Raw genomic sequence first — 372 nt, forward strand, 5'->3', positions numbered from 1 at the left:
TAATTTAATGTTGTAATACTATACGTCTATATGCTAAATATTTAAATATTTGTCGATGTTAACTTTTAAAATTAGAAAAAAAATTTAAATAACAAAAATCATATTATCTAACAATGATTAATTTTTACTACCTTAAACCAATGAAAACAAATTTTAAACTATATATTTTATTTTAAAAATTAAACAAAAACTAAATGTTTAATTATTTACTCGATAATATAAATCTATGAAGCGAAAAGTTTAATTTTTTAAAAACTTTATAAATTTGTGAAATGTTACAATATCTTTGAATATGACAATAAAATAGTATTTTACTAATCTTTATATATATAGTTACGATTTTAATAATGAAATAATAATCCAAAAATATAT

The sequence above is a fragment of the Brassica oleracea genome, chromosome C7 (genome assembly GCF_000695525.1).
Source record: "Brassica oleracea var. oleracea cultivar TO1000 chromosome C7, BOL, whole genome shotgun sequence".
Lineage (NCBI taxonomy): Eukaryota > Viridiplantae > Streptophyta > Magnoliopsida > Brassicales > Brassicaceae > Brassica > Brassica oleracea.